This window comes from Capra hircus, chromosome 26 (assembly GCF_001704415.2).
Source record: "Capra hircus breed San Clemente chromosome 26, ASM170441v1, whole genome shotgun sequence".
NCBI lineage: Eukaryota > Metazoa > Chordata > Mammalia > Artiodactyla > Bovidae > Capra > Capra hircus.
Genome location: NC_030833.1, coordinates 43,894,596 through 43,906,941, shown reverse-complemented (window position 1 = coordinate 43,906,941; position 12,346 = coordinate 43,894,596). Strand labels below are relative to the sequence as shown.

Below are 12,346 nucleotides of genomic sequence, written 5' to 3'. Positions count from 1 at the left end.
GCTTCCTATGGTGCTGTTCTTTCTAGGAGCTTAGGATTCTCTTCTGCCCAAACAATATGAAACATACACACTTAGGGTAAAAGAAGGAGGCTGGAACATAATGGACGTAGTGGACAGAAGCTACAGAAACAGGAGACATTTTTTTCTGTTTTTTTCTTTCTAAATCTGGGAGAAAGTATGTAAATAAGTCAAGTCATCTTAGGAAGCAAAATCCTCAAATGACATAACCAGTTCCTGGCCCCACAAAAACAGGACAAGGTATTAAGGCATCTATAGAGACTTGATACTGCTGTCCCTGGTAAGTAAGTTATGATGACGCTTCACTTGAAAGCACAGACTCCTGGTTAAAGGTAAACTCATATTCGTATCATTTCCTTGAAGTACAATTAATATTTGAAGTTACATGCAACTCTTAATGTAACTAAGAAATAAACTTGGTTATATTTTATCAATGTTATAGTTAAATACTGCTCTCAAGAAATCATGCTTTGTTTCAAGGTTAGAGTTTAAGGGCTAATCAGAAAATAATAAGCTACTCATTGAATAAATGGCTGGCGACAATGTACTATCCACCAAAAAACAGCCTTGGCCACACACCCAGCATCTAGATAGAGAAGAACATAAGGGGCTGGCAGTCATACTGACTTCAAGTCAAGTGTAATCAGTAATAAGCAATAATATATATATACACACATATGTATATGTATGCATATGTATGTGTATGTATGTATGCAGGTAAGAGAGAGAGGAGCCCTACATTGCAAAGAGAAATAACAGTCCCTTTTCTTAGTAATAACAAAAATTCCTTGTCTTCTTCCTCAGCAAGGTCAGTGGGTAAACAGTAGTTATATTTTCATTTTCTATATACCTCCCAGGAAATCAAACAAATCAAAAATGCATTTGGAAACTGTCTGCTCAAATCCTGTATTCTCTACCTCGTCTGACAGAACGGAAACTCCTTACAGGCACAGCTGTTCTTTTGCCATAAATTTGTATCTGAACATCATAAATCATCAGGAAAAGTTCCAAAGAGAAGCTAATAAAACTTTCTAGCGAACATTTCTACTACAGCAGAGGTCACATTTCAGGTCACATTTAAACCCCCATACTGGCAAACTCAGTGCCTCCCTTCCCCATAGAGCACGCTCCATAAACATTTACAAAATACGTGCTGAAGCCATTTTAGCTGATAAAGAACAACAGGACTCCTGAAGAGTCATCAGGCCATTGCCATCTCCGATCTGAAACGCGCAAGTTAAGCTTCCTTCCTGTGGGAGAGGCATATGTGTTCCTGCCCTCCCCCACCCCTCCACCCCTGTCTACAGACACCTGCTTGGAGGAGTTCTAGGAACCTGGCCTCCCGGAGGCAGTCCTGCAGGTGAGAATGAATGCCTGCAACAACTGCTCAGTCCTGGGGCTTGGCAGCAGACTCAGACCACTAAACTAGCAGGGAAAGTTCTGCCCTTTCTTGATTCTCCCTGCAGGAATCAGCTTCTCTTCTCCAGACTCCTCATGGGTCATGGGCTGAAACACACAATTCCATTTTCAGAGCTGACAAAAGACTGAGCTCCAGAGGAATAGGTCATTGGCACGTCCCTGTTCCCCTGCAGGCACTGGCTTTGTTCTCCAGACACAGGAGGGAGCTGGCCGACACCTGCCAGTGAGAGAGAGGAGGCCTCTCGCTGCAGTGCTGTGCCAGAGAAGTGTGCGCAGCTACTTCAAGGTGAATGGCACACAGTAGTGATGAAGACGATAAGTGGAAGAACTCTGACTGTTTGCTATTGTGTCATTAAACTGCCAGAAACAGAATTACTCGTATTTTTTAGGTGAAAGGCAGAAGAGTTTGATATTTGAAAATGTACCCTCTATTCATCTTCAAGAAAATCATGCATTATATATGTGTGAGCTTTCTGAAGATCATGAATAAGTGACCAGACATTTCTTTACTGTTTTATATCAGACTATTTTTTCTATCTATAAATCAATATTTTAAAATCTCTATGAAAATTACCCACTTGGGGAACTAACATCCTATTTTTGCAGAGACAGAGGGAGTGACTTAAAAGAACTGCTGTGGAAGAACTCTCTCCAGTAGGAGGCACGTTGTCAGGGACCTCTCTATTTTAGCAGGTGAAGGAGGTTAATTCCTGGCACTGCAGGGGTCTATAGATCCCCTCCCCTCCAGCTGATTGCCGGACACCACATAGGGTTGTTAGAGCCTCGCTGTCACCCTGGATCCAATCCCTTTCCCTTATTATAACAAATCATGGATGGACAGCAGAGGAAAGCAACACCTCTCTCCCCCAGGAAGCTGGAATCTATACTCAGAGAAACAGATCATTCTCTCTGGGCAAAACTGTAACAAGGAAATCAAAAGAATACAGAAGAAAGAGTCCCTTAAATGGCAGTGGACTCAGGAGAGAAATCAGAGCTGGTTTAAACAGGAGAGAGTGAGGCAGGGGAAAGAAATATGGAAACAAGAGTATCCTGAATGCATTACAATTGCTCATTCTTTGTTTTTTTAAAGATGACTGCATTACTACATGTTATTCGGACTAAACTGCACCCGCCTCACCACCACCACACATACAAATTCATATGCTGAATTTGCTTTTGAAGCCCTAACCTCCAATGTGACCTCATTAAAGAAGTAATCAAAGTTAAATGAAATATAAGGGTGGGACCCTAATCCAATATATCTTTATAAGAATTGGAAGAAACACCAGGCTTCCTGCTCACAAAGGAAAGGCCACGTGAGGATACAGCTAGAAAGTGGCCATCTGCAAGTCAAGAAGAGAAGCCTGTGGAGAAGGCGAATGTGCTAGTATCTTGATCCCACACCTCTAGCCTCCAGAAATGCGAGAAAATAAAATATGATTGCTGAAGCCAACCAATCAATGGTATTTTGTTATGGCAGCACCAGCAGACAAATACACTGCTTGTGGGTTCTGAGAGCTAACAGTCTAGCATTAAAATACCATCCCTGCTTTTGCTTATCTTGGTTAGAGTTGGTTTCTGTGCTTGTACCAAGAAGCATTAGTTACCACATTTCTATAAACATTGGATTTTACATTTTATCTCACTGTCTGATGGCAAATTTGAACTGACACTCTGAAGTAAAGTTTTTCAAGGATCGTTCAAATGTGATTAAAAAAAAATCCAAAATACACTGTCATGCCGTTTTTTGTTGTTGCTGTTTTTAACAATCTGAGCCCCTGATGAAATGTTTCAGAAAGACCTCCTTCCTATAACTTCGTATAAATATAGTCTTATTCCACGGGTCCATTGAGCCTCAGAAGAGAGATACCAGCCTAACTTGTGAAGCAAACATCAATTCCGACATTTCTCTCTGAAGTTGGGCATTGGATTGTTCTCGTCACAGAAAAAAAATTCAGAAGCTGTTCAACAGGATGTCTCTATTCAGGATCCCATTTCAGGGCTCACGCTTTTCCACAGTTTATGAGGACACTTCCTTCCTCCATGTTCTTTCAGGTGACAGCCTGAAGCAAGAATACGGAGCTCTGCTTCGTGTCCAGTTAGTTCTGCTTTCCCATGTTTGAATAAATGGCCTCTGTCTGCCAGTGTATGCTCAACAGTAGTAGCCCTGATGATATTCTGGACACGACCGTGAGCTCAACAGGTATTCCGTGTGCCAGACCAACACAGTGTTGTATAAGCCTGTGTCCTCCACAGTCCAAGTTCAGGGCATGCCCTTTCAATAATAATGAATAAGTGGAATTTCAGCCAACTAAATATTTGAAGAGTGTATTTCCTGATTCAGTATAAGAACTCAATGAGCACCAAAAACCATCAGTAAAATTCTCATTGAAGTATCCTATGGAATTCAGCCTAAAAATGATCCATATGTTCAACTACACATTTACCACAAACTAAAACGGCAATGTTATCCAAGGTTGTCTCTGTCCAATTTTTAAAATAATATCATCTGACAACAGACCATTTATTCACCCAGTTCAAAGATAAAAATGAAGATACACATTTTACCTCAAAACAATGAAGACACATACTAGACTAAAATTTGGGTCTCTTTCCACTTGACATGTTGCTTCCTCCACTATAACAATCCATTCTATACAACAAAGGTAGATTAGTAATTACTACAGAAAATAATGATTAAAAACAAGTATGTAATTTATTCATGCAAGAATGTAATTCGGGTGCTGCTACTGTCATTTAAGTGATGCAGAAATGGAATTACGGTGAGGTTAAGTAACTTGCCCCAGGCTACACAGTGACTTGTTGAATTATGCAGCCGACTCAGGCAAAGTGTACATCCTTGGGACTTTCCTGATGGTCCAGCGGCTAAGACTCCATGCTCCCAATGCAGGGAGCCAGGGTTATATCCCTCCTCAGGGAACTAGATCCCAAAGGCAACAACTAAAAGGATCTTACATGCCAAAACTAAAGATTCTGGGCAGCCAAGTAAATAAACAAATAAATATATTTTTAAAAAAAAAACAATTAACCCCTGTACTCTACTGCCTATCAGAAGTGCTGAGAAGAGTCTGGTAAAGTCTGAAGATCTAGATCTTGACAAGCGAGGCCAGTAACCAGGCATCAAACTCTAGTTGAGTCCCTTGTTTTCCCTAAGCTTTGTTTTCTCTATTAAAACAGAAAACAAGAATGTGGTTGAACTCCAAAGTCCCGCCCAGGGAGAATGTTTGGCTTTGTTCAACCTTGCATCCTGGAATGGTGTTTCTCCAGCAGTTTCAAATTCATGTAATCTTCCTCTTGCCAATAAAAGTAATTTGTTTCATGTATAAGTAAATGAAATTTACCATTTGTTCACATTAAATGCATTTCAAAATTTGGGGGAAAATGTTATGGGCCAATCTTATTTTAGGTTTGAAGAATTTGGGCTCTTTCATTTTTATGGAAAATCCATTATGTATCTAACTAGATGCAGTTTAAAAACCCTAATGTGAGAGCCATGCAAATTGGAAAAGGAAAAATATTTTCAACTGCTCCAGTCTTTATACCGAACAGTCCATCCGCTGCCACAGCACTGACTGGATGTCAAAATTGCAATTAGTTACAGTCAGAGACAATCAGGAAAACGGCCAAGGCAGACAGTGTCCAGGTCTCAATAACCTGTGATTATTGTGAAAGGAGTTTAAAATCAAGAGACCTAGTTTCAGGCTGTAGCTTTGCCACTTACTAGCTATGTACCCTTGGGAAATTCATTCAATGGAATAATAATTTAAGAGCTTAAGTTCTTGAATCAAATGATGTGTGTGCAAATCCTGACTCTGCCAGTCAACATGAAGACACTCGTTAAATTCTCTATGCTTCTGTTTCTTTAGCTATATACTCAGACACTGCGACTGCCTATTTCAGAAGGGCTGTTGAAAGGATTAAATAAAACATGATATTTAATAAAGCATTTATCAGAAGGTCTCCTTCCTATTAAAGGCTCAGAGTTTGGTATTAAGACTGCTGCTGCTGCTAAGTCACTTCAGTCGTGTCCGACTCTGTGTGACCCCATAGATGGCAGCCCACCAGGCTCCTCTGTCCCTGGGATTCTCCAGGCAAGAACACCGGAGTTGGTTGCCATTTCCTTCTCCAATGCATGAAAGTGAAAAGTGAAAGTTAAGTCGCTCAGTTGTGTCTGACTCTTAGCAACCCCATGGACTGCAGCCTACCAGGCCCCTCCACAGTATCTGTATTTTAAGTGAGACCATTGCAAGGTAAAGTTTTATTAATAAATAGCAGTCAAGTTTCTACATCTTTAAAATTAGGACACCGTAGTATGTACCTCGTGTGACTGTTGTCAAGATCAGATGTTGTAACCCAAAGAAAACTATTTTGTAAACTAAAAGTACTGAATTATCATTCAGTTAACACATGTAAACTGTTATATAAGATGACCTTGTAATTATTTTAAAAATATTTACTGAGTATTTAGAATATAAAAGACACTGGACTAAGTAATATGAAGAATATAAAACAGATGTGGATTTTATGCTTAAGTGATTAACACAAGCATAGCGGTGCCTCTAATACAAGATAGAAATATGGACGTCAATTCCATACTCTGGTTCAAGTATTAAAAAGGAAAGAACAAGTGCCAAAGATGTCATAGAGAAAGATTGATAAGACTGACAGCCTTAAATCACTGTCATTATTCCATGCTCATATTTCAGAAAGAATATAGCCTACTGACCCTTGAATCAAGTTTAAATTTATGAATCTGATTTTCAAAACCTTTTGTAATCTATCCCCAAAGACAATCTTTTATCATGCTACTTAATAACTCTATTGGTTTCTTCTGAGGACATAAAACACCAGGTTCCAATTTTATGTCTTCGCTACTCTTGGCTCTTGGATTGTTCTCCCTATCTTCAGTACATACCAGATTATAACCCATCCCTTAAATCCCAGCTCCATCAGGAAGTCTTCCCTGATGATTTAGACTGATCCACTCTCTGTATCACACTCCTACACACTTTATTTACATATACATTAAATCAAATAATAACCTGGAAGAATTATCACTGACCTAAAATAAAATGACAAGCATCTTGACAGCAGGTTCTCACTCTGATTATATTTAATGTCTGTTTCATAAAATGAAAGCTTTCTGGATTATGTAACTCTAAGGTTATTTCCCATCATTTATTCAATATATAATATGCATTCACTTATGCTAAATTCTATCCTATGTGATGAAGATACGATGGTGAAGAGGAGAAAGTATCTATCTTTCTATGATTGTCTCCTGTTAGCTCAGTGATTCTCGTATCAGCCTGTATCACAGAATCACCTTGGGAACTTGTTAAAACTGTGTACACACACACACACACACACACACACAAACTTGTTAAAACTGTACACACACACACGTTCCTGATGCAGTAGGTGTGAGGTAGGGTCCCAAATTTTGCATTTCTCAAATGATGTCCATCCTACCAAACCAGAGACCATACCTAGAATCTATTCTAGTGGAATGGCCATATTTTCACTGCTGTATTGTTAATGCTTAGAATAAATATTTATGTAATAAGAGAATAAATATGGCTTTGTTAATTGACAAAGGGAAATCTAATTTTTTCCTTAAATGATGTTATAGAAGGAAAAGCACAATTCTATTAAAAGAGAGAAGGAATACTATAATCAGAAAAATAAGGAACAGCTTATATTCAAAGAAAAGTGAATTAACTTCCAATGTAGAGAAAGGAGGAGGAAGATCAGAGAGACCTCTGAGGAGTAGCATATTTGATTTATTCCTTGAAAGACACACACATTTATCTTAAAAATGCCTGTTATAGCTAGAAGTGTTTTCAGTTCAGTTCAGTTCAGTCGCTCAGTCATGTCCGACTCTTTGTGACCCCATGAATTGCAGCACGCCAGGCCTCCCTGTCCATCACCAACTCCCAGAGTTCACTCAAACTCATGTCCATCGAGTCGGTGATGCCATCCAGCCATCTCATCCTCTGTTGTCTCCTTCTCCTCCTGCCCCCAATCCCTCCCCAGCATCAGAGTCTTTTCCAATGAGTCAACTCTTTGCATGAGGTGGCCAAAATACTAGAGTTTCAGCTTTAGCATCATTCCTTCCAACTGATCTCCTTTAGAATGGACTCTCTCAAACTCAATAGAATCTTTACATTCTGACGTAAGGTTTGATATTTGGAAATAGTTAAACATCATATTTTTGCCAAGTCTTGTCAGAAAATTGGTAATTTAGTTGCATAACCCAGCTTGGTTGAAAACAAAAATATGTGTTTGAGTTAAGACACCAGTTTTCTAGGACGACTTACAAATGGAGCCCTGAAACAATTTCTGAGCAGGAGTTTAAAAATAATTTTGAACACTGGAAGTTTCAATGGATTAAGGTTATAGTTTCTGAAGATGATTAGTTTGAAGAATGGCCCCCACTTGGCCATATACTCTGATGTTAGTTTAAAACTCACTCTTAGTATAGCTGGTATTTTGATATATTGAAAGAATTGGTATCTAAACATGAAAGATGCCATGTAAAGTTTTTGTTGTTGTTGTTTTCCACATTGTATGCCATGCTATAAATATCTAAAGTTTAAACATATGGGAACAGAGAAAGCACTGTAATATGGAAGTTCCTCCAAGGCAGGTATATGAAAAGTATGCATTAGTACCAGGAGATAGACAGGTTCCAAAAAATTCTATGTAACTCTAGGCTACTCAGTCTAAACATAAATATTAGTTTATGTGTTCTGTGCTTTGAGCAATGTGCTGGGTCACACTGGAACTCTGTGAAGTGGGGGGCACATCTAAACCTTCTTCTAGTTTGGAATACAGGAACTAAAGAGAACATACAAGGCCTCTGACGAACAGCACATTCTTACAGCCGGCTTTCCCCTTCTTGTTTGTCCCCAGAGCCCCTCAGCTACTCTATTCGCCCACCCTCTGAGTTCAGGGTGTCTTCACTGCAGATCAGCACGTCCTAGTTCTACTGTGGCTGTCAAGTTGCTAAGTCATGACTGTCACTTTGCGACCCATGGACTATAGCCCTCCAGGTTCCTTTGTCTACGGGGATTTCCCAAACAACAATGCTGGAGTGGGTTGTCATTTCCTTCTCCAGGGGTTCTTCCTGACCCAGGGATCAAACCTGTGTCTCCCACATTGCAGGTGGATTCTTTACCATCTAAGCCACCAAGGAAGCCTATGAATACTGGAAGGGGTAGCCTATCCCTTCTCCAGGAGATCTTCTCAACCCAGGGATCAAACTGGGGTCTCCTGCATTGCAGGCAGATTCTTTACCAGCTGAGCTACCAAGAAAGCTCATATATTTTAACAGAGTGTACTAAACTTTGGCCTGAGAGAAATGAAAAAAGCAAATACTTCAAGTCCCTTTGTTTAGATCAATGATTCCTTAAGTGGTGTTCCTGGACCAGCAGCAAAAATATCAGCTGATAATTTGTTAAGATATGTAAATTCTCCAGTCTCACTCCAGAAATACTGAATCAGAACTGGGGAGGGGAGGTGGGGAAGCCCAGCAATCTGATTTAACTAGCCATGAGTCTAGGTGAATATGACGTATGCCAAAGTATGAAGACCCCTGGTTTAGATCTAATGAGCAGCAGCAGTAGAGAAACTCTCTTACTATCACTGTACAAAGTTTTATGAACTGTACAATTTATTTTAATAGCCTATCATCACCCACGATTGACCATTTAATATACACACAATTATACATGCAATCAATATTTAAAATGTCTTTGCCAGAATGTATGTTAAAAAGTCATAGCTTTCTCAGTAAAGACATGATATTGAAAAGAGACAAATGAACCAAATGAATTTGTTTTTAGTCTTCTGAAATACCATCCTCGACTCCCCTTCACTCCTGCTCCACCTCAATTAAAAGAATCAGGGGTGGGGGGACACTTTAGTTCCACTTGTTTGACTTAGTATGAATAGAACGCTAGATTTCTAATTAAAAAAAATAGATATGCAACAAGCAACAAAGGTTTACTGTACAGAAAGGGCACTGTAAAATATAAAATATAAATATAAAATATTTTATAAAATATAAATATAAATATAAAATATAGTCAATATTTTATAATAACCTATAATGGGAAATAATTTCAAAAATAATATATGTATGTATAACTGAATCACACACACACAAAAAAATTATACTTTTTGAAATTTAGTAACGTTTATCTTTTTGCCAGTTTTTCTAAATGTCCTATAGAAATCTAATAACAACATATGAGATACAAAATTTTAAATATATTTGTATAGGATATAAGATTAATATACACTAAGTAAATATAAATCTGTTATATGTAAATTATTAATGACATCATTCAAGATGCTTTTTTCTGCACTTGATAAAATAAATATTCTCAGAGAAATGTTAATATGTCATACTATGATTATATTTTTTCTTTCCTCTTACATTTCTTCTGATTTTTGCTTTATGCATCTTTGCTTCTTTGTTATTGTATCTAATGGTTTATGATGTTTATCTTCTTTGTGAATTGCACCTTTTATCATTAAAAGTATCCATCTTTGCTTCATTAAAAATAAAAATATAAATAAAAGGAAAAATTAAAATGAATAAAAATTAAAAAGTAATACATGTAAATGAGCATGCATGAGTTTACATGTTCTCCCTGCCTGAGTAGGTTGTTGCATTTTAACCAGGTTATTTTCATGATGCACTTCTGAAACGATGAACATTTCACAAATGATGAGGACTTCAGGGACCTTAACTAGTTGTAATGGATGGTGATATTAGGACCCTGTTCTCCAGCCTCCTTCCCCCAGGGATGGCACATCTCTCTACTCCCTTGTGTTTGTCTCTGGCACTGCATCTGCCACCTGCTGTTAGGATAATCAATTCAGGTCTTTCTCCTTTGCTAGATGATGAAGTCTCTGAGGGCAGAAGTTTTGAGTTCTTTCTGTTCTCTGCATGCAAAAATGTTTAATGAACGAAGGCATGGTTGTTTCTTGCACATCATTACAACCCACTCTTGAAGCAGTTTATAAATGTGCCTTTTTTTTGTTGTTGTTGTTCATGTCCTGGCATTTGATTCCTTAGAACTGCACTTTCCAAGATGGTAGCCATCAACCACATATACTTCTGAACTGTTGAAATGTGTCTACTCTGAACTGACATGTAAAATATCAGGCTTAAAGCACTGGGTTTCAGAGACTTAGCACTACAACAGGTAAAATATCTCTTTGTATTTAAATATCAACATTTCATTCATAATTTTATATTGATTATAGGTTATAATGGTATCATTTAGGTTATATTTAATACTATTAATTTAAAACAAAATCAGGGTGGGGGGAGGTGGTTAACCCATTTTGAATGAGTAACTATGTCCAGGACTGCCCCGGTGGGCCAGAGGCTAAAGCTCTGAGCTCCCAAGGCAGGGTGCCTGGGTTTGATCCCTGGTTGGGGAACTAGATCCCACATGCCAAAATTAAGATCCTTACGTCTCAACTTCCTACACGCCACAATGAAGAGCCAGCACAGTCTAATAAAGAATTAAATAAATATTTTTACAGAGCTATGTCCAAACCTGTTTCAAATAACTATTAAGACACTTGAAGGTAAATGGATGCTTTGTCTGATTTATACCTAAACTCACACTCATCTCAGATGTACTCCTTGAACTCTGATATCCAAGGTTCATAAAAATTTTTTCATTTTTTAAATTTTGTTTTAATTGAAGGATAATTGCTTTATTGTAACACAATTTTTTGATGAAACTTAAAGTTCCATAGTCCCTTCAAAAGGAATATGTAGAATAAAGGAATCTCTGCTTGAGTTAAGACTTAGGCTCTGAAGCAATACAGTTTATAGATATGTAATGCAATCTATATATGTAATATTATTTTCCTAAGTAACCACATTAAACAAAGTAAAATGAGTGATGTTAAAATATATTTTTCCAATGTATTAAAAATATCACTTTAATATGAAAAAATAAAAATTTAATGAGGTATTTTACTTTTTATATTGTTTTCAAAATCTTGCATATATTTTACTAGCATATCTCAATTAATATGTTAAACTTTAACTACAAATAGTTTTGATTTAAATTTATATTTTATCATTGCAAAAGTCAATTCCACACCCAAGTGGAAACATACTAAGTAGTTTTCCAAAAGTCTAAGTGAATATCAGCTTTTATATTTAATAAAAGTCATGAAATTAAAAGTTCAGTCTCTCAGTCACGCTAGCCATTTTTCAAGTACTCTAGTGGCCACAGTACATGGCAGATGCTCTGGAGCTATGAGGGACTAACCTGGTAAGAAGTCAGGCTTTGCAGGTTACCAGTTGCTTAGCAAATCACCAAGCTTCAATTCTAATTGCTTGTTAGAGACAGACCCACATTCCACATGTTTTAACTTCTCCCAGCAAAACTAGCAAAAGAAGAGAAACTAGTTTCCTGCTTCATAACAGAGGTAGCGAAATCACTGCATCAGTTAATAACAATCAGAAGCAACCTAAATGCCTAAATGGTTAAATGCATTTAACTAATCCGCTGTAGCCATAAAATTCAATAAATTATTATTAATATTGGTTAATATAACTAAGAAAAAAAATTATTGTGAAAAGATCGACTGCTGAGTGCGCGCGCAAAAATAAACGTGTAAGGAAGGACCTCTCCTCAGGGACTGACTGAAGCAACAGGATGGGGGCGGGGATGGAGCGAGCACACGCATCCAGCTTGTATTTCTGGACAGTTATTGTCCAAAACTGCGTTTCTAAAACAAGCTATTACTTTTGAATTTTAATGAGAAAACCCCATGTCTGCTTTGAAATAACTACATTTCTCCCTCATTGCCTGCACTGTGATTTTAAATATAGCTTAAAGGTACTCTA

General features: G+C 37.8%; 1 protein-coding gene across 4 annotated transcripts in view; it reads right to left on the bottom strand.

Moving 5' to 3' along the window:
* The window catches only part of PRKG1 (protein kinase, cGMP-dependent, type I), a 1,377,467-nt gene that overhangs the window by 599,588 nt on the left and 765,533 nt on the right, over positions 1–12,346 (bottom strand). The gene's annotated exons all lie outside the window — the stretch shown is intronic.